Consider the following 27,614-nt stretch of genomic DNA (forward strand, 5'->3'; position numbering starts at 1 on the left):
TAGGTACACGTGTTTTAAAATTATTACTAAAGCACATCATGTTGCTTATCATTAACGAACAGTGCCCGTGACAAGTGACTCCGGTAAAATCGCATCACTGTATATCGGAAGGTCAAAATGGCAATAATTATTAAATAACGCAAAAAATGTAAATATTCGAGCGGGGTAACACAAACTGGTTTAAAAGAAGACTTACGAACTGGTTGATATTCAAATAAGTAAAAACAATTTGTAGGAATGTATTCGTTAAAATGTTTTTTCTAATTAAAAAAATAAATATATATTTTAGTGTTTGTGAATTGAAATGTAACCTATACAACGCCTACGCATATGGAAACTTGGGAGTATATCTTATTTATAAAAGTATTTTATATCAATACAATATATAATAATATTATATATATTATAATCATTACATAAAATATACTGATGGCAATTGCGTACCTACAGCCTATAGGTATCTATTGATTTATCCGTTTTCTAGGTACAATATTGTACAGGCACGGCCATAGCTAAACAGTTTTGCTATAATATTATAATATTATTATCAACTGAACCATTTTATGAAACAATAACTACCCATTTATAATAAAGTATAATGATTACTTAATTAATTGTAATAATTATAATACATTATAACATACATATTATTATGTTTTTAAATAGTGGTGCGACGTCTTTCGCATGTTTCATATATTATATGTAATAGGTATATAGTTTAAATGTTTAATATAATTTATCTAATCATAAACACATTTAGTAATTCGTTAGAAAAGTTAACGATTTATTCATTATTGTACCTACCTATATAATTTTATAACATGTGAACTATTGATCTGGTAGGTTGCAGTACAGTAAGTAAATTGATTAATCTCGTTAAATTCCTTTAGACTTGAGTACCTATACCTATCCATTACGTACAGACACAAGTATCATTTTCCAGAATCCCAGACATTTTTCAAATGCAAATACAAGCATTATTCACAGTTGTGTTCTTTTTTAGTTTATTTACCTATTTGATCTCGAATTTTTGACTTCTCTACTACAGTTTAATATTATACAATTTTATTACACAACGATATTTCGTGTAATTACTATGTAATTTTGTCTAATTGACAAACTCAAATACAAAACAATACCTACTGCAGTACAGCTGTATAATAATAAGTAAGTACTTACTTACCTAATAACTATAGGTGAACAATGTTTTTATTCGAAAACCGCGTTCATCACAACTTATTAAGTATAATTTATAAAAATCAATTTAAAAGCACTTCGATTTGTATAATTTAATATACATAATTGCAGAACATAATGCAATTATCGTATTGTTCTTATTTCGAAGACTACGCCATGGTGTAACAATATATTATTGTCGTTTTAAAAAATTAAATTATAAGTAAATACACCTCAGTAGTAAAGAATATTTAAAAATAATTGAATCGTTAAATCTAAGAATAAATGTAAATTTAACCGGCCATTGCGTACCTATTTAATATGACTCACGACGCACGTAATACTATATAGGTAACTAATAGTATATTAGTATAGGTATTATGTAAAACACGGACACCATAAAGTATATTATAATAATACTATTTTTATTTCGGTATCTATTTATAAGAATAATGATTGACTTGAAAAATTAATCAACAGTCGAATTGGAAATATTATAGCAGTATAATATTATAATATAGTAAGTTGTTCGTTTATTCGATTTCGTAAATCGAATACGATCGCGTCGATAGTCGGTCCGACGAACGAGCAGTGTATCCGCTCTGTGCGTGTGTGAGTGTGTGTGCATAAAGCGCACCTGAAAATATAAAATGTATATGGAAAAAACAACGAATTTTTATTAGAAATCGTCACGTGTGCATCGGGTGTTGGTGGGGTGTCGACCGGGTAGCCGGCACTCGGCGCCGGGATCCTGCCGCTCATTCTGGCTTCATGCGCCGCAGTTCAAAAATCCAGTGCGAATCCGTATATTATCTCCGTACCTCGCTCGCGTCTCGGATAATTCGATATATTTTTTTTCGACGTTTTTCAGTGCGCGTTTATTAAATATACGACGATATATTAAAGTGTTTTTTTATTATTTTTTTATTATATTATCGGTTAATTATATTTTATTTTAATATATTATTGTATTATGTTTCGATGGTTTTTCATACCTAACCTACCTACGTTTCGAATACGTAAAATACTATTCTAATTTTTTATAGGTTAATGTTAATTTTTAATTGTTTTGGAAAAGTGTGATAACAGTTTTTCTGAGACGATGACGAACGTTTAAACGTAAGTTAAATATTAAAAATATATTTAAATTCAAGCAAATTATATTTCATGACGACAAAATAAAATTATTAAATATATATATATATATATATATATAATAAAATAATAACTTACTCGGTGGTCAATATTGAAATTATGAATGATATTTTTATTTTTTAACCAGAAAAATTACATGTGCGTTTGCTATATTTTATGGTAGGTAGGTACAAAAAAATAAAATTAGGAGAACATTTTTTATTGACATAAATATGTATTTTTTTTTCGTAATATTCTGTTTTTATCGGGTGTTCACAGTCGTACAAGATCGTATTCCCTATTTAACCATTAGGTTCCTATACATTGTATTTTAATAATAGGACGCCTGTGTACGTGTTTGAGCAGTAAAATCGGCAGGTATATACGTTTGTATAAAAGGTCTCTTCTCGGAAAAACGGAGTAATACTGAGAGGATCAATTATTATTGTTGTGTTGGAAACGAACGAAACCCAGTTGTAAAATATGGCAAAATTCTTTACGCATCACGTATAGGACCACAGCACCCGTATTTATCTACAATCGCTGCCTATTATACTTGCTTTCATACACTATAGCTACGCGCCATTAGATCTAAAATACAAACAACTGAAAAATGCTAACGTGTTTTATTAAAAGATATTTTCTTGGTATAATATTGCACTTGTATTTGTTAAAAAAACAGATGCTTATTCATCAATTCATTCAATTGAACAGTCAATATAAAAAATAATATTTAAAAAAAAATAGAAAAAACCAGGTTTTAGTAATAGCTTTAATAAGTGACGTCAAAACGAAAAGCGTCGGAAATAATCACGAAAATTCGTAATATTTTATAGTCTGACTTTATTAGAACAGTATTATTTTTGAGAAAGTCTTAGGTCCTATTTTTAAAATTATCTATATGGAAAAAACGGAGCAGTACCGTACAGAGTTTTTTTTATATGACAAAAGCTTGAAAGCATGAAATCTAATAGCTTGAGATTTGCAAAGTTAATTACAGCAGTATCATGTTTTTAAAGTTATAATGTTAGGCGAAATAATTTTGGTACCTACTAAAGTACTAATAAATTATTGTATATTATTGTATACAATATAGTCCTTTTAATTATTATTTGAGAATTTTTTGGTTTTGTGTGACTGACTATATGAAATTTTAAATTATTTAATTTTAAATTTGGGTATTTACTGATACTGTTTTAAACAAAAAATATGGCTTATAAATTTATAATCAATGACAAGAGTAATATATGATCCAAACGCAACCCATAAGCGTAAAAATAAAATTACCTTTTTAACAACCCAAATACCCAAATAAATAATTATATATATATAAATGTTTATTGAATTGAGTCAAACACTTAAACAATTTTTCAAAATAATAATAATAAAAAAATCTTAACTATTATCGACGATATTTTTGAATTTTTCTTAGAAGTAATAGTATTTTGTAGCTAAAAAATGTAACATATTATAGCGCTTATGAATTTTATAGAATCATTAAAACATATTAGTTAAAAAAACTGTTGCTTATTTTAAAAGTATTATAATATAAAATTTAGTTTTATTAATACCAATTATAAAACTAGTTTATTGTGTATATGTTTATACGAAATATATTATATAGATATTAGGTATAATTATTTACGTCGTTAATCTCCTATTGAATACATTTTAAAATCAAAATTATATGTACAATGAATTCCCTTCCTAAAAATCAAATTTAAAATTTAAAACTGAAAGTATATAATGAGTATTTTAATTATACCAGATACCTACCTAACTAAATTAAATTTTTGCTTTTGTAGTGATTTGTACCTTTTCAGGAGGATAAAAGCGAAAGTAAATGTTGGTTTAAAATCTGTAAAAAATCATGAATTTCACGCTTTTAAAAGGCATTACTAAAAAATATCAATAAATATGCGCAAATCCGTTTTTTTGTACCTATTTTAAATTGCAACTCTAAATTACAACCATACAAATTATAATCTACTTTTTAAATATTATTGAGTTAATCTAAAATCTAAATAATATTATAATATCTTATAATTTTTTAAATCCATTATACGCTATACTCACTTGAAAATTAAAATAATAATATTTTGCTTGTTTGATGTATCGTCATTTTTAAATAATTACGAATAATTCATAACTGGATAACAATTATAAATAAAATAATTGATAAAACAATAATAAATCAGTATTGTGGTTATTTATATAAGTATAGGTAGGTCAGTTAAATAAAATTGAAAGTTACGTTATGGCTTTCCGCATATTTAAATTGAAAACAATTAATTATACAAGGAAGTGTTCCAAATGTATAAACGTATTTACGAGCGGTACTCAATCTGACATAAAATAATTCCTTATTCCATATAGAGGACTGACGAACCTTGAATTTATCCAATATATCCTAAATGAAATTATCGTCCCGAATGTCGACGCAATAACATAACACTAATTTAATCATTAATCGAAACGAATTGCATAATCAATGGTACCTATTTATAATAAGTTTATAATAAGTAATACAATTCTAAGCAGCTTGCAAGTTTGAATATTAATATCATCTCTCTATCAAATTTTCCTCTTAAATCCTATTATTATGTATATCTGCCATTTTATTTTCTCGAAGTTGAATGGCCAAACTTTATTCTTCAGCAATAATAAAAATATAAACGTATTTAACTTTCTTATCAGCAGAGAGTTCATCGTCGGCCTCAAAAGATTCACTGTCATCCACAATATTATTCCAATCCGTTATATAAAAATGAAGTCAAGATATTATTTTATTAAAGGTTCGTTTTATCTAAGATTTATATACCTAGGTTTAGTGAAAGTTATAATGTTTACGAGGTTTATATAATTAAAATGTTTAAAATTTAATAGTATAATACGTGTAAATAATATTACTAAACATTTAAAAAAAAATGGTTTTTGCATATAGCAATATAATTTATGTAAATAGACATAGTGAATTTTTGAAACCGTTTTGATCATTATATTAGGTAGGTAGGTACAATATAATACGCCTGTTTATAATAATGATCGACGAAAACATAACGTCGACGTCATAAATCCAAAGAGTCATAATATAAATGATATACACATATTAAAGCGAAATAAAAATCATTTCCCAGACGACTCGAAACTGGTTTTCTGTTATTTTCGCATGTGTTAAGTTTAATAACCTCATTTCATAAGTAGCTGGTACCTATATACCTACAATATAACCAGCTCATTCGGTAAACGCGCGGTTGCCTTTGAATATTGTGCTTGCCGTCAAGTTGGACCACATGCTGTTATCAGCCGTGGATCTATTCAAACATTATAATAAAACCCTACTAATTTTTTCCTCGTTTTCCTTCTTTTTTTTTGACCGATGCTGTACTATTATTACTATTGTACCTATACGTGACTCGAATTATTCTGTAAACGTGTAAAAATAAAATGATATGATATAGTTAGGTATACTCTATAATATATATCATTAGGATCATTATATATATCATTAGGATACACATTAGGTACACATACACCGAAATATTTGTTAGTGTTTATATTATTATAATAAAAGTACACGGCTCACGTGGTGGGTATAGGTTTAATATTATGCTTATTTCGTAACAACCGGCGACTACAGTGGTACATCAAATAGATACATAGGCCAACTTGGCTTAGCCCCCCATGGACATTTTTTAGCCTCTCTGGTTAAATTCAAATCATTGCATAAAAAAACTGTCATGTTTTCAGTGTGTAAAATATTTAATAATTATATAATTATTATATATGTATCTATATAAGGCTATACCTTAATACCTATATAGTAAATTAGTATTGTAGATGTATACCTTGTACGAGCTTATATTGTATACATAGAATCAAAACAGATTTAGTGATCTGGCCGTATAATAAATACATAGAAAGAGAATTACCTAATAACATAATCAATAATGATTTATTATTATACTAAACTTATTTTATTTTTACAATTTATTTTTAAAGACAGGAGGAGGGGGTACTTTTACTCTATGGTTCATTTTCAACTTTTGTTTTACAGCACCCCTATATAGCTATAGTCTCTGTTACACTAAACTCTAGTGACGTATTCATGATGGGCTTTGAACCACGCGGGTTATTTTGAACTTTGCTTTTCTAGACCCTGTAACTATTAGATCCTATATAGTTACGTCCATGAATAGATAAGACCTTTATATAATAGGTACCTATAAATTTATTTTGTCGACTGCAATTGGACTTGAGTTTTGCCAATGCATACTTATGTAGGTATATATATTATAGACTACAGTAGGTAATAGATGTATATTATATTATTATAGTTATAGCCAGTTAGGTATACTACTTCTGTAATCAAATCGACGTTTATATGATTTAGGACCGAAATTGCTTTTTTAAATTTGAAGTGTTAATTTTAAAAATTTTACTAAAATATTAGGTACCTACCTATATTTACAATAGGTGCCCTGCAGGTCTTACAAACCAATTTCAGTTTTAAGCCAAAAACCTCTAGTTGCACCTAACAAACGATTGTAGCAGTACGCCTAACGAAGTTGATTGCCCTCGGTTTATATTTAGACTATATCTATGATCAACCTATATAATATATTATATCTTATGTAAATTCTATATAAACTTGGTCACTTTTCGCTTAACTGTATAAATATGATTATACAGATACACGTGAAAAAAAATTAGGTAGGTAGGTACTCGTATGCTCGTATCACTATACTATATTAATCGTTGTGTCAGTATCTGTTATCAGTTATTTTTTTTAACGCTCACCTTATAATATAATATGTACCTTTGACCTAAAAAAAATTAAAACATTAATATACCACACTGGCGAGCTGCGATTTATTTCTAAACACAGTATAATATATGAGTACAGGGTGTAACAGAAAAAACTAGTAAATGTTTATAAGTTCCTAACTACACCGTTTATTATATCTAACCACTTTTTTGTTTTCAAGTTTGGATTAGAACTGTGAAACTCAATCATATTTGCAGTCAAATTATTTATTATATGATGAATCTCAATCATGCTCACTCTTATTTTTTACTTAATTATTTCAATAAGTAATTTATTCAAGTTCTGCAGATATTTTGAATTCTTTATTTTTTTTTTTATTGATCCTCAAGCCCGGCATCAGGGTCATTAGCTGTTAGTAGGGTTGTATTGTGGTGGTGGTAGGGTTTTGAAGTGGTAGGTTTTTACACGTGAGTGTTTGTGTTTGGCAGAATTTTTGATTGGACACCCGTAGGTATCTGCCATGCCCGGGTGGGACTTGTTCTCCGGACACCGTGACTTGCCCGAAGAAAAATGCCGCCCGTGACCAAGGAATCGAACTGACTTAGACCGCTCGGCCACTCTGTCCCCCAGAATTCTTTATTGTAGGTCTGTATAATATACTATTTTACTATACCGGTGTAGTACAGCGTATTGCCGTTTCCGTATTCCTATATAGTTATTAGTTATATATACATAAAAACTAAAAAAAATACTTAAATTTAAATACTTCCTCAATATTTAAGGAATGTATCTGAAAAGGATCTGTCTTGACATAAATCTTTATTTTCAAATGAGAACCATCCTTTATTTCTTGTAAATTGCTAAGCAAATTATTTTTATATAAATTGTTGAGATAGGTGCCTATATATAATATATACCTACGTCGAAATTCGAACGAGTTAATTTTAAGTTTAGTTAACTATATAAAGCTGATATATGTATAATAATTGTATATATAGGTAGGTACTAGGTTTATATACTAATATAGGGGTAATATATATAGTACACGATAATATAGGCTTTGGTACATATTATGGATATGGGGGTTATAATGATTTGAAAATAATAGTAACTATAAGGAGATATTTAGGTATAGGTACTTATATTAGCATTGTATGTTTGTAAGAATTATCTAAATATTACATCCATTTTATGTTTGTTTTAAAACCATTACCTATTATTATTATTACCCTGCAGTCAGCACCTATACATAATATTATAATGTATAATAATTCAAAAACTTGTCGTTCGAATTTATTGATTTACCTATACCTATAATCAAATCAATATTTTCAAAAGAAACACGTGCTTATAACAATTCTAAACTCACAGCAAAAAAAGGTGATTCTCGTTTGGAAAAAAGTCCACATTACATTGTCATTCCTTATAAAAAATAATGTTACACAAAAAAATCCAAGTGTCTGCAATAATTGTGGTATTTAAGTGCATAACTATACGTCTATACGAACTACTTTAAAATTCCAAAACTTAGAATTTATAATAAAAAACTCATTTAAGAATAAAAACTTGAAGGGGATTTGGTGAATCAACCTGTAAACCTATGTGTGGATGCGTTTTTCCTATTGAATTGATAGATATAGGTGTGAAGGTTAGGTTACCCGATTTTATATAAAGATATTATATTATTAAGTGCAATATTTTTTATTACACAATGATGGACATTTGAGTGACGAGTAAGGCGGATTCGCTTAATGCTTATCATAATCGACGATTTTTTCGCCGCGTAAACTGCGAAGTCAACATGAACCGCGACGACGACAGAGAGCCGCCGAACACGCGACGGCCGCGCGTAATGGCAATCAGCAAACCGGCCGTATAATAACGGACGAACAGCCGCAGCCGTTCATTGGTACCCCACCTGGGCCCGGTGGGTATTCGCGACCAATCCTTCTCCTCCGGCGGCGGCGGCAGTGGTGGTGGCTGCGGTAAGAAGGGGTGAGGGCATCATATCTAGTGCGCGTTTATAATAATAATAATATGTGTTACAATATTATTATTATGATTATTATTATTTATTATTGCCATCGACTTTTACTTTCGGCGACGCGGGACCTCAAGGGCGCCGCAAGATGCGATTTTCGAGACGACGACGACGACGACAACGGACGAACCGCGCGCGCGGGTTGACTCGTTGCCAAAACGAGAGACGACACCATCATAATAATAATATTATACCGTTGCAGTATACGATGCTGCTCTCGCGCTGAACATCAATATATCAAATCGTCGGGGAAAGAAAACGAAAACCGTAATTCCCGCACACGCGCGACGATAATAATAAAATATTATTTTTATATACTTTTGTTGTCGTGTATAGCGGTCAAATTTAAAACCGCGTGATCATAAATATAGGAGAGATTTCGCTCGCGATTTTTGGCGGGTCGCCCGAGACGATCGTTATCACGCCGTCGCGCGGACAACAATATACGGCGTGTGTTTGTATATTATTATAACATAATATTATATATATACAACTACAACTGCAGCAACTGTCGTGTATAGGCACAATAGGCGAAACACAATGCTTGTGATAATAATAATAATAATAATATAGGCGCGTACAAAATATAAAACCTTCCTACTTCCTGGTTATACTATAGTACTATACGCATATTATATAATATAATATAATATGCAGTTCCGTTTTTGCGGCGATTTCGACGACATTACCTCTATACATAATATTATATATTATTATTGTTATTATTACGATACGACGTGCGACTGCAACATGCACCGCGCTGCAGCCGGTTCACGCGCGGTCCATTTGCACCAGACATTTCGACCTCCGGTTCTTATTCAGGGACGATTATTGGTTACTGTAGACGTGCTCGCGAACCGTTTATATGCAATTTATATAAATATATATACCAATAATACATCTGTAACCAGTGAAGCAAATCATTTTTTTTACGGGGGCAAACCTAGAAATATACCAGCTGGCACCCACCCACCCACCTTCATTATATATTATATTATGAGCTAGATACTTTATAAGTTAATCATACAATACCTATATTACATTTAGGTACAGTACCTAATACCTATAATTGTACAAATATAAAACTTTTATATAGGATCCACCATACACACATACCTACCACTATATGATTTTTATTTGGTGGGGGGGCAAGTGCACCCCCTGTTACCAGGGATCTGCTCTGTATCCTCTGCATGGGTAGGTATTATAATTTATATATACGGTGTATAAGTTCTGCGGCGATATACATATAGTTCGTTATGCATCTATATAATAATAGACCTATTATATACTGTACACAGTACACTAGTCACTAATCTATACAATATCTATACAGGTCAAATTTTATACATCGAAAGTGAGTAGGTAGTAGGTATACCTAACTACAAAAATATTCTTCTTTAAAATTTGGAATAAGGAATTAAAAATGCATGTTGCCATTAAAAAAGTATCTAATATAATTAAGAAATTATAACGATAAAAAAGTAAAAATATATTTTTTTAGAAAGACTGGTTTTAACAAGTCAAAAGTACCTATGTAAAAAATATTTTCAAAAATAGTTGTGGAATACGTGATTGTCTTACGTTAAATGAATCACTATCGTAATATCTTTGTATTTTACTGCAGTTGGCCGCTGTTTCGTTTTGCCACTCGTCCCGGTATATATACATAAGTATAAGCAATATATACCGTACGTATACGTATATAAGACCGGAGGGAGATTTTTTTCGCGACGGTTTCATAACGTATTGGCGTTGCCTTCCGGGGCTTTTTCCAAAAGCGTTTCCGTTAACATTAAATCCCATCCGTGCGAGGAAAGAAAGAAATCGCCAGTTAATCGGACCGAAAAACAATAATCATATATTCGTTTATATTATATACATATTACAAACAGTATAGATTTAAACCGCTGGCCATAATAATTTAGTGTAAACACTTATAGTAAAAGTCGTCCTGTCTGCATCGGAAATTGCACTATACCCATACTTTTTCGGTTTACAATCTAAAAATGTCCCAAGGGTAGAATCCGAATGGGTTTTTTTTAGGAATAATATAATATATTTTGATTTAATAAACTATTGAGAAGGCATTGAGATTTTATTGAAGTTGTTTAATATATTTAATGTTTTTTAAACATTTATATCCTTGCTCTTATATATAATAAAATTTAATATATATATATATATATAATATGTATGTATATTATATAAATGTTCCTAATACCTATATATTTACCAAAATCATAAAGATACAATAAGTTGTTCTTATATTTATATAATACATATATTATATATACATATTTTGTCGAAACCGGTTCACGTGTTTTACATAGCCGACTAATTAAAAAGTGTTTGAAATATTTATTGTAATTATAATTTATATCGACCTTAAGTGGCAAAAATATTCGTTGTAATTAATGAAGTAAATATATATACATTTTGTATCGTTATTATTATTATTGTTATTCCTTATAGGTATATATATTGGACGTAGAATAGTTGTGTATATATTTTCATAAATGATAATTTAATTGATTTTAGCACCTTGTTATACACCCGTGATGGATTATATTTTAAGAATGAAATATTATTTATGAAAAAATACACTGCGATTTGCCCCCTGGGCATGCCCATTATAAGTAGGTACCTATATATGAATATATAAACATTAAACATGCAACCTGTATATTGTTGTATTATATATGCAACGTTATAGCGGCTTTTATACAAAGTTCTATGCCTGATAATAGATTGTTTATTTTTTCTCGACATTTAATGTGTTGGTAGATACTGTAGATAGGTTCGCATCATCATATTGTATACATTATAATGCGTATCCGTATTTTTAAAACAATAATTAATAATATTCTCTAAACACATAACACTGCACGTTGCGGGCCTCATATAAAATATGAATGCACTTAAAAAATTGCAAATCGATAAATCTGACGCCAAGAGAAAAAATACCTTGTGGCTGCGTATTATTAAATGGACTCTTTACTATTATCTTTACCCTGTGAATCATACAGTAAAAAATATAATTGCAATTAAAATACACATGGAATAAATAATAAGTATAAGGATTATTATATTATTAACGCTTACACGCGGTGACATAACTATGTATATGTGCAAGAATAAACAGGTGAGTCCGCTGCAGGAATTTTTAAGGGGGTAAACCCGCATTTTCCATTATACATACCTATACGTTTTTCGTGTACATCCATTGATTCATCTACTAATATTATAAATTTTTTTTTAGATATATCTATATTGTATATTGGTAATTAGAGTTCCATCAAAAACCAAAATCGATTTTCTCGAAAACGGATTTTACGTAAAAATTTCCGTTTTCCCTTAAATTGTCTTTTGTTTTTCACGTCGCTTTTGAAAACTACTGGGAAATTTGACCCCCCAAAGTACAAACTAGATTCACTTTCCTATCAGAAAAGATACTGTTGAAGAAAATCTAAGTATTTTTACTGTCCTAAAAGGTGATGACACAAAAAAAAAACACACATCATTGTAAAATCAATACATTCATCGCTCTGCTCAGAATCTAAAAATTTAAATCAAATACTTATGAACACAATTTATTATAGTTAGTATCTTATGATTTGATTTCTTAATTCTGGATCTATTTTTTATTAAACAGTAAACATCACGGATAAAGACGATAACCAATCTTAACGATATTTAATTTACGTCAGATTTGTCAGAATTCGTTGAATCTGTCTCCATTTTTTTGAGTTTACATCAAAAATATGACTTCCAAAATTAAGAAGTGGAAATCATAAAATTAATGATTGTAATATTGTGTTTGTAATTTGTATTAGGTACATGTATTTATTATGTATAAACTGTAGCAAAATGAAAACGATAGAATGATAGATTAATTATAACTTGTGTGAATAGTTGGGTTATACTGCAGCTAGTATAATGTATCTATGTATTATTATAATATAGAAATATTGAATATTATGTAGGTACCTAATAGTAGGTAAAGTACCACCTATATAATATAAAAGTGGTAGCAAATTTAACGAATTATTTATTCAGTGCATAAATACACGTCATATGCATAAATTCAGTGCATATTATATACGTCTTTTACAACGTATATAATATTATGAAGTAGATATAGGTACTCATTTGGGTGTGGTGAAACAATCTAAATCGAATAGTTGCAGAGTCTTATGCAGCATAATACACTTTATATCAAACAGCCATTCATCGATATTTCCGCGTTGGATTCGTACATGTATGTAGTATATATTATTTAAGTATAAAGTCTGTATACACATGTTTTTTTTTATTTGGTCATGTACAAACTATAATACAAAATAAATCATTTTGGAAGTTTTCGACTAAAATTTATACTATCTAATAGATCCGCCCTGATCTATTGTTCCACACCACTGCTGCAGTACATGTATATGGTATAATATGTATATTCTTAGTACAAAAGTTCACTATTTATGGAGACATATCGTCCGCATTAGTTTTATTATCACATGTGGTTAGTCTGATGATAAAATATTGCGCGTATACACCATCGAAATAGACTAATGTTGTCGCGTTATATACTTAATATATGTACCAAATACTGTTATATATACTACTATACACATTACACACAATCTATAAAACATTCAAAACGTATGCGTTTTGATGGCGCGCTGTGTTAAGTGATTAAAATATTGTTAAAAATCTTCTTTAAGCTAACACGGGAGCGGCAGTAGGTACCTGTGTACTTATATATACTTATACCTGTATAATGTATCGTGTTGTGCAGTTTACCTGCTGCGGCCCACCCACTAATACGACTTAAATATACCGGCTATAATTTTACCGACAGATGATCGTCTCCTGTAAATGGTCAAGAAATATAAAAATTATTGAATCTGTTAAACTCCTGTAGGCATACCATAATAGTTGCACACAAATTATAAAATATTTTAACGTTTTTTTATTTAAATTTTTTTAGTAGGTAAACGATGAAGATCAAATTCAGTTTGTTGTAAATAAAACGTGTGAAATGTGGTAAAATAATGATAAAAAAAATATTTTGGAACAAGTTAATTTTTAAATAAAATCGTCTTCTCTACAATGTCGATTTTTATTTTTAAAAATAAAATAGTAAATGCCTTAAATATAGTAATACAATATGCAGGGCATGTTATTATTACCTTGAATACTCATTAATTTTAAATCAGAAAAAATGCAAGTCGTTTGAAAGTTTTTACCTTGAATAATATGACTTTTTATGACTATCCATTCATTTATCTAAATATTTTTACAACGGCTTTACACATACGAAGCACATAGCACATAATTCCGTGCTAAACTAATTCATATTTAGGACAAAACATTTTTGGTGGTATTATTGAATATTCAAAACCAAAAACGTAATTTTGTATACATTTTTTTTTAATTATAAATAATGATATTGTATTGAACATACATATAGATATACATTCCATATATTAAATATTTGATTATATAAATATGACGTATTAATTAATTTGGAATAAATTACAATAATTATTGACTGGATAAATATATTTAACAACAAAAACATATTTTTATATTTTCATAATAAGAATTTGAAGCGTGTTACCAATAATGGATAATTTCCTCACGTGGTCATCTCGATTAATATCAATAATGATTTTATTCATTGTAAATACATTTGTAAAAATTATGAATAGATAAAAACAAATTTAATCATTTTATTCCTGAAACTATAAAATGTATAACTGTTAAGTATCTCCAATAAATGAAATGTTTATGATTTTATATTATTGCATCAATTAAATATAATAATATATTAATATAATACAATATTATTATTTATGTTCATCGCTTTTATAATTTTGTAGAAATCTTTCGGAATAATATAAAATGTTGTACTATATAATATATATTCTATATTATTATATATTATTTGATAAATTTTAAAAGTTGCAAAAGTCGGTAAGTATAGTATACCTAATAATTATGTCAAATATTGTTTTTTTCCACATGTACGATGTACCTATAGTTGTTAAACATTTTCAGCCAGTCAGGCTAAGTGACTGGTGAGGCTATATAGTTCCAGTCTGACCCTCGTAATTTAGTTCTGAAAGTAAACTAATTGTACGACATAAAAATGTTGATTAATGCATGTTATTAGCACGGAGCTCAATATAGCCAGGCGACACTATAGCTATATAATAGGTAGGTAATCTATAGGGATATAATTTTGGGTACTTATTAGTTATTTGTGAGTATACTTATAGTATTTTTATTTTTAAACGACACGGACGAATAATATTTCTTTTACCAGCCCCTTGTTAGGTATTTCCATGTATTATGTTTCTTTTCTTTTACAATACACCTTCTCATTATATACATGATGTGAACACTGAACATATATAAATAAATCGTCGGCGGAAAGGAATAAATATTGCCTTTGTTTGGCCCGATAACAACTTCATTGCCTCAGTACTTAATACGCATTATTTAGGACAGTTATACAAGGATAATATAGTATAGAGGAATATAACTAGGTATTCATTTGGGGAAAGTCCTGAGGCTAATTGTTTTATAATTCATAATATACATATTATAACGAAAGGTGTATTATTATCGGCCGATTTTTATTATTATTATTATTACTTTTTTATAACAAATATTTTCTTCTATATGCTGTCGATCTCGAATCACTGTGAAATACAAGTGAACGTGCGAGACAATTTACATGATAATTGCATTAGTGGTACAGAGGGTCTTAATATTTATGTAGTACATAGGTATATTATTAATAAAAAATGGGAATTCTCTGCACTGATGGAGTCGTTATTTAAATATATCATCTAGAAAAGGTTTATACTTACCAATAAAAAAACATAATATTATATTATATTACTCTGACATTTTGAGGAATTATACTATAAATAATAGTGAACTCTCCCCGATTTGTATGATCCACTAAACTTAGTATTAATTACGATTGTATCAATGACATATTAAAACACACGAAAATTATTAGGTATCAACATTTATAAGACCTATCTATAAAAAGTAAATTATTTTTTTCTTCGTAGTTCATATAATCATATTATACCAAGTTGGTTAGGTTAACCTAACCTGGTATTACCAACGAGTTTATGATATAAAAATCTAACCTAATCTACCCACCTATTTATTGATAAACTTTTATTATTTTCCATTGGATTATTATTATCACCAAATCGGTTAGGTTGAAATTCAAGAATTAAAAAAATCGAGATTTTTAATTATTGATTAGTTAAATTTAATCAAATTATTAATTGTACACCTAAACCTAATTTATATACCGTTTGGCGTTTGATTATTATAATATATATGTAGGTATAATATATCACTATATATTACTCTTCTTCGTAAAAAACTGAAACTATTAACGTTTGAAAAATTAGTTTTCATAAGTTTATCAATCAATCAATCAATGATTTTTATTTACTTTATAATTTACCGTACATATATTTTTTAATTTATTGGTTCTCATTTATATGTAATATGTTATATATTTATTATAGTATACAGTATATATTATATTGTATGTATAATGTATGGTTTAATAATAATTATTAATTATAGGTAGTTATAGAATTAAAAATATAACACACAATCGATTATTTGTGTATTAAATATTTTATTATTTTTGTTACAGATGGACCGGTATTTTTTCAACAAGACGAATTACGAACATATATAACCAGGTAATATTTCTCGTAAATCATTTTAGGACATTAAGACATTAAGTTCAAAAATAGTATGTATTTTTATTTGCGTGAACTGTTGGTTCTTAGCCAATAGAGTGAAACTTTTAGAATAAATCTTAATCTTAAATGATGTTGGTTAACAAGAAGTTATAGAAGTATAGCAGGTCCCTTTTTGAATTTTTTTTATGGGCGTGAAGTATTTTTAATGAATTCTCTTCTGTTACATATGTTTGGCTTAGCTGGTGTGGAAATGTTAACAACATTAAAATAATGGTTTTCGAGAGAAAATTTATGTAACCATGATTGATATTAATTTATTGTTGTATATTACCATTATTAGTGACAGTGTATATGTACTGTATTAGTGAAGGGTGTGATGGGACTTTGATTTATTATTATACTTCGTTATAGCTAACTGATTAAAATAGTGTAAATAAAATCAAATTTGAGAAACTAGAGGCATTATTAATAATTGTATATAATTATAATGGCGATTATATAAGTTAAAAACAAAATAAAATAATAAATAACGAAACATTTTTAAAAAACAAATAATATCATTATCATCATCATTAATTTATTTAAACATGTGATTATTTCGTAAGTTTTTATGCAAATGAATTATTTTGTAATACAAGGTTATTAAGAAAAATAAGAACTTTAAATGTCCAACATTTATATTATAAATGTATAGTAGTATGTGATAATTAATTAACTTTAATGATATTGGATATAATCAATAGTTACTATAGGAACCTTACCTATATATAATATTATTGTCACATTATAAATTATTAATATTCTTAAATGTTAATGTTTGTTCCAAGTGTGTCTGCAGAAATTTATCGAGAGGGGGGCAATGCAAATATTTTATTAAAGTATAATGATGATAACATTAAACTTATCATGTTTCTGGAATGCAATAAACAATTATATATTTATTTAATAACTATATTATATGCTAGAATTATATACTATCGATTGTAATTCAAACCATTTTTTTTGGCGAAGTGTGTTAAGTGATGGTGGCAATAACTCTTCGAGTAATGCTATAGACCTATAAATAAATATATTAATACGTTTTTTAGTCATGCTAGTAGAGGAAGAAGATCTTATATCTATATGAACGTACAGTATGGGCCAATGATCAGTAGTTTTTAACTGGGACTTACACTAATCATGGTAGAAAAACTGTGGCCCATGGACCACAACACGTTCATTCCGGTGGTCCACGGCGCTATCAGTGTTTCCGGTCATGGATGATTGGTTACTATTTTTAATACTTCCGAATTATCATTACTTTTTTATTTTATAATATCTTTAAACGGTAGAATGTACAATGAATACTAGGCTGAAAACCTGGCGATGACAATAAACTGCAGATTTGTAGGTATAGACCAGTGTTTCTTAAACTGCGTTATTAATCCTGGGGTTCCGTGGAGTTCACTTCAGGGTTCCGCTAAACTTAAGTGATTTTTAGATTCTGAGCGAAGCGATGAATGCATTGATTTTACAATGATGTGTGTTGTTTTTTATTTTTTTTAAAATTTTTTATTTTTGTGTCTGTCATCACCTTTTAGGACAGTAAAAGTGCTTGGATTTTCTTCAACAGTAACTTTTCTGATAGGAAAGTGAATCTAGTTGGTACTTTGGGGGGGTCAAAAGTAAAAATTTCCCAGTAGTTATCAAAAGCGACGTGAAAAACAAAAGAAAAATTAAGGAAAAACGGAAATTTTTACGCAAAATCTGTTTTCGAGAAAATCGATTTTGGTTTTTGGTTAGGTGACCGTAGGGACATGAAATTTTGACTGAATGTTTATATTAGCATTTTCTATACACCATAAAATTTTGAAAATATTTTGACTCTTTTTGAGCTGTTTACGGACATTGTCAGTTTTCAATTTTTTTCTATAAATATCAATAAAATGTTATCTGTTGAGTAAAAAAGCTTGAAAATTTAATAGAAAGCTCCTAAGTTATTGTTTCAAAGGCAGATGAAAAAAATTAAAAACCCTTAGTCACAGTTTTTATTTATAAGCATTTAAAGTTCAAATTTTGACAAAATACGGAAAAATCACGAAAATTAGCAAGTTATTTTGAGTTGATAATTCATAAAAATTTTTCTTTTAAAATCTAAGATTTTAAAATGTAATATAAGATTACTCATAAATTTGTCTACCTTTATCAAAAAAAAAATGTCTACAAGAAACTTAAATTAAATTTTTATGAGCGTCTGAAATTTATATTTTTACAACATTTGATATTCACTCGATGTCTCATGTAACAATTTTCTTATTATATTGTAATTAAAAAACGAATGACTGTAGATACTTGATACTATTTCGCTGAATGTTTATATTAGCATTTTCTATACATCATAAAATTTTTAAAATATTTTGACTCTTTTTGAGCGGTTTACGGACATTGTCAGTTTTCAATTTTTTTAGTTTTTTTTTCTATAAATATCAATAAAAAATTTTTTGTTAGGTAAAAAGCGTGAAAATTTAATATAAGGCTCCTGATATATTGTTCTAATAGCAGTTGAAAAATATTAAAAATACATAGGCACAATTTTTTTTATAAGCATTTAATGTTCAAATTTTGAAAACATTTATCAAATTTATAATTTATTAATTATTTTGTAGTTAAAAATGTATAAAATGTTTAACTTTTATGGCTAAGGATTGAAAATTTAAAACAATGCTCCACGTAAATATGTTATATATAAATTACTTTATTCACAATAATATCATCAAATATACTTGGTAATATCATAGGCTGACTGATCGTTTTCGCTCAGATTCGTTTTTCTTATACAATGATATTATATCATTGAATTCAAATCTAACACCATCCATTACAGTGACCCACTTGTAAACTACTGTACAGCAGAGCGACATCCACTTACCCACCTTTTTCAGTGAAGGATTTATATTTGTGAAGTTCTGTTTGTCTGTTAACTAAAATATTTTTTGACAAACATTATTATTATATAAAATTATTATTATTTTTATTTTTAATGCAAATAATCCTTAAATAAAATGTCACATTGAAACTATTGAAACAAAGTAGGGATTTTAATTGTCGAGCTGTAATAAATTTGGGGTTCCACGATAAAAGTGGACATAAAAAAGAGTTCCACGGATAAAAAAGTTTAAGAAACGCTGGTCTAGACAAGTAACCACGTCGTTGTTCGAAAAACAAATATCTACAAATAATAGTTATTATTAAAAAAAATTTAAAAAAAACAGTACCTAAATTAATTTTCATGATATTTTTAAATCTACATTTATTAATTTATTATAGTTTTTTATGTTACTTTTTAATTGATATAAAAACACTAACTATAGATAGAACATCATAGCTCTACTTGGGGCTTTATATTATACTATATTACTATAATAATATAATAAGTATACGTATTTTTACTGATATCGATTTTTGTGGTTATTATTTTTCATGAATACAATCGCACTATCATTGTCATCATAATTCATTAACAACATAATTTTTTTGTCAAAAAATTCAAAAACAAAATAAAATGTAATAAATAAGTAATGGTACTATAATAATGTATATTATATATATTTTATTTAAGAATTAATATGGAATAGTTATAAAAATATCGATTTATATAATTTATTTGTATATATATACATATATTTTAGATTTTTTGGTTACAGTAGATATGAATTACTTATGAGAAACTTTGTTTCAAAACAATTAAAATTTTAAATTCTTAGCTATGAAAAATGAACATTTTATACAATTTTAACTACAAAATAGTTTACACATTTTCGTGATTTTGATGAATTTTGTTAAAATTTGAGGTCCTGACGGAGTCTGGCACCGAGAATCTTTCATTTGGAATAAGTTAGCTGCAGATTAGTCGTTAGGCGATGGCCGATGGACTAATAGCCAGAAACATCTGCGAGAAGCGTAAGGCCGTATATATAGGCGAATATGTACTCACGAAGAGTTTCTTATTAGTTATTACGAATTAAATTATAAGACGAAGTAAACGATTCCTATTATAAACAAGCTGCCATTAGTATAATATTATTATTCAACGGTAATAATTGTTTATCTTCAAACAAATCGCTTTTTATTCTTATGTCAAACATGACGGTTTGATTTAGCGGAAAAACTTAAAACGATAAGGCGCAAAAGTTTATATATATACTACTGCGAGATTATTTTTGTATGCTCTCAAAGTTGCGCACAATATACGTGGTTAGTCGTGTTGCCAGACGTGTAATTATTCAGTTTGATAGGTTGGAGTACATGGTAGACGAGTCTCGACAGCGCGTCTGCACATGTATTACGTGTCCGGTGAATTAACCGAATGATGTTATTTTTTTCATTTATGATAGATTTCTATGCGCAAAACTTCCAAGAAATCGGTTAATTTATTTATTCTGTTAAAATACTAAAGAAAACACAACAGTGTTCTATGTAGTTTAATACTTAACATACGCAGGGTGACATAATAATAACACGTAATTTATGTATCTATACCTGTACAGCTATAATGCTATATATAGGTACCTACAGTGCGATTCACCAAGCTTATTCTTCACACCATTTTATGTCATTTAATACTAAATGTATTCAAATTATGATTTTTGGAATTTTGAAATATACTTTAAGACCATATTTTTAATTTATTGAGATTTTTTATACTACTTATAAGTCCTGTGTCCTGTGGCAATACATAAACTTCTGTATTTCAAATTAGAATCCCTCAATTTTAGTGTAAATTATTCAGTCGATCATTTTTTTTGAAAGTTTTGATAAATGTCATTAAAAATTCGAACGAGTAATTTTTCAGTTATTGAAATATTTATATCAAAGGTAATAGTCTTTAATAATGGTTTTACAAAAAATATAAAATACATAGATGTACCTAACATCGGATCTATAAAGTAGATATTTAGTATTTACTATTCTCAAATAGTTGGATAATTTTTATAAATTATATAGTGATGGATATATATAAACTACTGAAATTGTCAGATTATCATATCCCCGATATCTTCCAAACCCATTATCATAATGGACCTATATTATCCTTAATACACAAAGTTAAATAACTTAAAACGACTAGGTATTCTTTTGAATTTTTATTTTGATACAACATTGTCAGAAAAATTATTCACTAAATATAATTTACACTAGAAAAAGGAGGTTTTCAAATGAAAAATAGAAGTTTGTGTCGCTAAAAGATACTCCTGTAGAACTATAAAAATCTTAAGAATTTGAAAATATTGTCTTAAGTATATTTTAAATGTCCAAAAATCAGATTTTGAATAACTGCATTATTGAAGAAGAAAAAAGGGGTGAGCATGCTTGGCGAACCACCGCCTATTTGTACGTGTAAATTTATGTATAAACGTTCGTAAAAAAATTTCTAACCGCGGAATGTGATCGAATTGTCCCATTATTGGGGAACAAAAGACATAAATCCGGTGGTTGTGCGTACACCATAAGTTTTGCTGCACGAAGACAAATTTTGTTGGCGCGTGTCCAGTTGATATAGGCTCAACCCTATTCATTATGGACCTCATCTAAATACACGTCGTAAATTAAGCAGGGGTGTATAATAATATAATGCGCATTATACAGCTGAGCAGTTCAGAGTAGTATATAATAATCATTACACCAAGTACCAATATGCCAATATTATTGTGTCGTCAACGCTAACTTTTTAAGAATTCAAAACGTTTTTATAAAAATGGTATTTGAGAATACCTAATTATAGTATTTTGGAATATATTTTTTTTAACTATTAACTATTTTCTCAAAATATTCTTTTTAAAAGTACCTATCTTTTACAATACTGTTGTTGAGTATGTGATTTGGCGTCTCTCTTATTCTAAAATCTGTAAAAAAAGAAACGTCCTTAAAATACGAATTTATTTTATTTTTTTATTATTATATTCCGCAGACAGAATTCGTAATAATAATAATGTATATAATGTATATATCATATTATAAATGTTTTACGACGTGTTCTCTGCAACTTTTTGGCGTCACGGTATATGTGCAATGTGCATACAGTTGTTATTTTCAATTTAAATATATTATCGTTTTGGTTGCGATATTGTAGATATAGAGCTATATAGTGTATAAAGTACTATAAACAAAATTTATAATTTTACAAATGCTTTAGACATTTTGATATATGCGAACACATAATAATAATATATAATATTGAATTATTTGAAAAAATATAAACCATGTGATTAATTCATCGATGTAATAATATCATTCAAGAAAACACTGCGCTGCCACCATGCTCGATCATCTCATGTTTGTATTACATATTATATTGAAAGAAATTAACGGGGTTACAATTATATTATTAAAATTTACGAGTTCTATAGTAATATAGTACCTATATCATACACTTAAACTGGTGATACGAAAAAAAAAAATGACATATCATGGATATACAGTCGGGTGTCAGGTGTCGGGTGATTCACCTATACAATCATGCATTCAGCTGAGCTAGACTGCTATCCCAATTTTTTAATTTAATAAAAAATGCATTAAAATTCTGATTTTTGGAATTTTAAAAATACTTAAGACCATATTTTTACTTTAGAAATTTTTTGTGGTGATACAAACTTCTATTTTTCAAATGAGAACCCCCCCCCCTCCCCCCACTTTTTACTATAAATTATGTAGCTGATATTTTTTGAAAATGTTAGATGTATCAAACTGATTCGAAATTAGAACCATTGGTTTCTTAGTTATTAAAATGTTATAGTTGCATAGTTTAAATAAAGGATAATAGTCTTTAAAAATGGTTTTCCGAAAATATAAAATATAATAATTTGTAAAATCAGAACTAGTATATGGGCCATTTTTAATCACGTATATGCAATATGCATAGATTATTATAAATTACTTAAGTTTTCAAAATATAAAATCAATAACTTAAAAACGCTTTTGAATTTTTACTTTTTACTATTTTCAATATGTTCAGAAAAATTATCCGTTAAATAATTTACAGCACAAAAGAAGGAATTCTCATTTGAAAAATAAAAGTTTGTATCCCAAAAGAACTTCCTAAGTAGTATGAAAAAATTTTAAAATATTATGATCTTTATATAGGCGTAAGTATAGCTAATATATTTAAAAATTCCAAAAAATCAGATATTGAAGAAAAATGGCGGTTGCTTCATGCTTGATGAGTCACTACATGTGTATATTATATGTGTGGTGTTTGTAATTTTCAAAATCTCAGCTGAACTGCAGCGAGCGCTATATAATTGAAATCACAGTTTAACCCGGTTTTATTTACCTCTTTTGTGATCAAACAACAACAATGTACCTATACGTCTGGTTTGTATTGTTGGTGTTTGCTCGGCGCGTTCCATTAGCGCCAGTATGAGAATCCATTTTCGACCATTTACCATATTTTCTCTTAAACCTATTGTCAAAAATGTGCGTTAGGTATTTTATTTTCTCGGGACAGTCTAATATAATATGGTACACGTCTCGTAAAAATATATTTGTCCGTGTGCGATTGCATTTTATACTATTATAAACTATAATAGAGGTTGTCGAGGACGTCCGGGACGTATATATGGAGCACGGGCTCCGGTACACACATGTTGCATATTATAATATATATATATATAGCTGCAGATGATAATTATTTTTCATACATTATAATAAACAATAAAAATATAATATCGTACCATAGGCATACAAGAATAATGTCTAATATATTGTGTGGTTATAACCAATTTTAAACTAATCGAAGGTTAAAACGGTCGGTTAACAAATCATGTAATTGGATGGAAATGGAATTAACTGTGAAATTCCCGTCACAGTAGTGCAGGCCTCTTGTAATATAATCCAATATCGTATATTCGTATACATATCTATATAGAATGTAAATTATCCCCGGGCGCTTTAATACTACACACATGGCGCCTCAATCATTTTTTTATTGACGGTATAATCATTATTATTATTATTTTTTTTTATATATATTCACAAACTACGTAGGTACACAGGTAGGTTATACCTTATATTATTTGGTCAATATTAGCATTATGAATACGTATCACGTTCGTCATAACACATGTGTCTTCGATTGCGTATACAACACACTTTATTAACAATGACGTTATCTAATATATAATAACTACTCGAAAATACATGTCGACTATAATAAGCTTGGTAAAAAATGTATTTTTTTCCGTTGTTTGAAATGGCATTTTTTTTAAATAGGTACATTGATTGTATTGAGTAGTCGTGTTGCCTAATAATATTTTAATATTATCATCGTTGGTAGAAAAACTATATAATATACCTATCTTAGTAGTATAGTTATATATTACACACCCACTAAAAGAAAAACACTAATCAAAGATTTGTTCGCAATAGTCTGTTTTTTATATTATAATAATATCCTCAACGGTATTTCGATCATAAACTATGTCGAACAAAATGTGAAAACTGACATGGAACACTCAACTGTTGCATCTATAGCTAGTTGTACCCATGCACAAGTTTTAATCGCATTTCGATCAGATAACGTTAAGGAATCAGCCCCATAGGCATAATATAACGCGTAAATTACACGTATCCGATTAATATAAAAAGTATAGTATCGTCCGAGTTTATTTTAGATTATTTCTTATAGGCAGGCATACCTGAGATTGGAAGTCCGACCTCCACGCGATCGGGAATATGATTTCTTATAATAATTCCCGACTGCAATATTGTTACTACGACACGGTGAATAGGTGCGTGATACAATAATAATGTTCAATAAAAAATTATAACATCAGTTAATATGTATTATAAGTATATCGACAAGGTTTTTATCGGAGATGCGAGTGAAATGTAGTCGCGGATAAGAGAATATATTACACCCACATTGTATTATTATATCCTATATAAGCAGATTTACCTAATTGACTCCGTATCAAGCGTATAATACAAGTGACTGGTATTAAATTATATTATGTGTACGTAAACACTAATTTATTTCAATTATATATAAATTGCCGACCATTTTAAAGATAATTGCAGGTTATATCAGTACCGGTTTCAGTAGCAAAATATTACCGCGGTTATAATATTAGACTGTATAGATTTACACGCTAATATAATATGCAATAATCTGTAAGCATATATTATACATTTTAAGGCATCACGTTATTTATGCAATTTGAATCTATATAATATATGGTTAGTTGGAAATTGGCGTACAAATTGGTTTACCTACTTTCGGAGTCATCTCTTGGAGGTATTATGGTTGTCACCAATAATTATGGACTGAAATATAGTCTTCCGTTATTATAGTTAACCGATCCGTATCAAACTTAAATTAGAACCATTTCGCGCACGAATACTATATCTGTCTGTATCTCTTGATTGTAAATTGTAATAACTATTATATATTATTATCATTTATAATAATGTTAATATTTTTTTTTTAGTACTACGACTACGGGAAATTAAAAACCAATAACAGTATTGCAAGTATAGATACCTTGTATAATGTATATACCTTATAATTACATCGTGGTATTTTATGTAGGTACATATAGTATACATATTAGTCACATCAGTCGTACATCTATGCAGATGTCTATCACGTGTTGTCGTGTTGTGTTGTGAATTGTGCGTCAAAACTCAAATCTAAACTAAAAAATAACATTATTATATATTTATATCCTATAATATGTATCGCAGTGTCATATTATTATATTGAGTTATACAATTGTAGCACTAAAACTAAACCATATAGGCTCTGCAGACTTGGGTAGTATTACGAATATACAGTATTCAGAATACTGATATTTATAATACTTTTTAAATACTTTTAGTATTCAGTACGGTATTTTGAATACTTTTTATGAGTATTCTGAGTACAGTATTTGGAATACTTTTTTTCTTATATAGTTATAGAGGTATACCTACTCTTATACATTACTAATTATTACTCATTAATTATATTAATTTGAATATAATTCATAACTAATAGTTAGTCAGATAGGTGTGTATTATCGAGATTATAATAATGTTCATTTTGAAACACAGAATTGAAAAAATAATATTTTTGCTATTGAAATCTAAATCTAATAAAAAAAAGTATTCGAAAAATATTTGGAATATTTTTATCATAAAGTATTCGAATACATATTCTGAATACTTTTTTTAAGTATTCGGGATATGTATTTGAAATACTTTTAAAAAGTAATTTACCCAAGTCTGAGGCTCTGTGTGATTTTAAATACTTGTGTCTATTGACATTTCCAAAGTTTATCTTTAAGTTGATTGCACGTCATATCAATTATAAAACTGTTTACAAACTTTAAAAATAAGAGAACATCCCTAAACAATAACCGAGCTAGAAAGATTAGTTTTTTCAGTGCTTCCTATGCTTGCGTTTTTTATACGGTAACGACGATGATTAAGAAGGTTTTCTAGTCAAATTAAATTTATACTATTATTACGTTATTACCCGGGAGTATATCCGGGTAAACTTCTCAATCTGACATTTTGCTCGATTTTGTATGATGTGTACAACCTATACGGCCATACATACTAGCATCATGTTAGAAACATATACCTAATTGAAATATATAAATTATAAAATAGATAAACCACTATTAAATATTAATAAATAATAACTGTTAAACAGAACGGCCTGTATTTTGTAAATATAGTCAAATTCGCGTATAACGATGCCGTATATAACGATATTCCGGGTAAAACG

General features: G+C 28.3%; 1 protein-coding gene across 1 annotated transcript in view; it reads left to right on the forward strand.

Moving 5' to 3' along the window:
• The first annotated feature begins 1,930 nt into the window (after positions 1-1,930).
• Positions 1,931-27,614, forward strand: part of LOC132952846 (uncharacterized) — a 100,412-nt gene continuing 74,728 nt past the window's right edge. Inside the window, exons 1-2 of the mRNA XM_061025306.1 lie at positions 1,931-2,295; positions 16,816-16,864. The gene's annotated coding sequence lies outside the window, so the exon portion shown is untranslated. The remainder of the gene's footprint in view (positions 2,296-16,815; positions 16,865-27,614) is intronic.

Source organism: Metopolophium dirhodum, chromosome 9 (genome assembly GCF_019925205.1).
Source record: "Metopolophium dirhodum isolate CAU chromosome 9, ASM1992520v1, whole genome shotgun sequence".
NCBI lineage: Eukaryota > Metazoa > Arthropoda > Insecta > Hemiptera > Aphididae > Metopolophium > Metopolophium dirhodum.